This window comes from Vicia villosa, unplaced genomic scaffold (genome assembly GCF_029867415.1).
Source record: "Vicia villosa cultivar HV-30 ecotype Madison, WI unplaced genomic scaffold, Vvil1.0 ctg.001809F_1_1_1, whole genome shotgun sequence".
Classification (NCBI taxonomy): domain Eukaryota; kingdom Viridiplantae; phylum Streptophyta; class Magnoliopsida; order Fabales; family Fabaceae; genus Vicia; species Vicia villosa.
Genome location: NW_026705735.1, coordinates 90,741 through 91,557, shown reverse-complemented (window position 1 = coordinate 91,557; position 817 = coordinate 90,741).

Here is an 817-nt window from a genome sequence, read left to right as displayed (position 1 = left end):
GATTCTTGCTTGGGGATGATCAGTAACTTGATGGATCCTGACTGGGGATGAAAGATATTAGTAAGCCATGTTGGAGAAGAGCAGAGTGTTGGAGAAATGGTGGTGTTGAAGATGTAAACTCCGTTGGGGAGCCATGTCTTTGTCGGGACGAGAGTATTTGAAGGTATCTTCTTAGTGATTACCCTGTGGGGATATGATCTTGTGAAATTAGCTTTGTGGGAAGACATGGATGTCTTGAACGTTGCCTCCAGTATTATAGTACCTACCATTCCTAAATTTAATTAAGACACGCCACTGAAGATTGATCATGATGTCAAACTGGACTTGCATAGACTTGCCCCATTTAGTAGGAACTTTGGAAAAATTCGCCTCGCGAGGACTTTATGAGATGTGCACTTTGGGCGACATGCCCCTAGTACTTAGTGTGATGCCCCATGCTGGTTAGGAAATTGCTGCAGATCCAATTGGGTGTATGCCCACTTGGGATGTATGCCTTCGATTGTTTGGCGTTTGAAAGATTCTTGGAATCTTGACTGGATTGCCTCAGATTGATTGGGAAAAACATGCCATGCCCTTTGTATATGTAGGAGACATTCCTTCTTGGAGTAATCTCATCTGTCGGGATAACTTTCAGTCATTAGTTGTACCCTGTGCAAATTCTTTTTGTTGCTAACGTTTGAAATTATGTAGCAGAATTTGTTTAATAATGAATTCATGAGATGCAATGCATACGTTTGTCTTGAGTTTTTTTTTTTGAAAAACATTAAAAATGGGGATGTAAAAGCGTGATGCTTGTAAAAACATGATATTTGAAAAA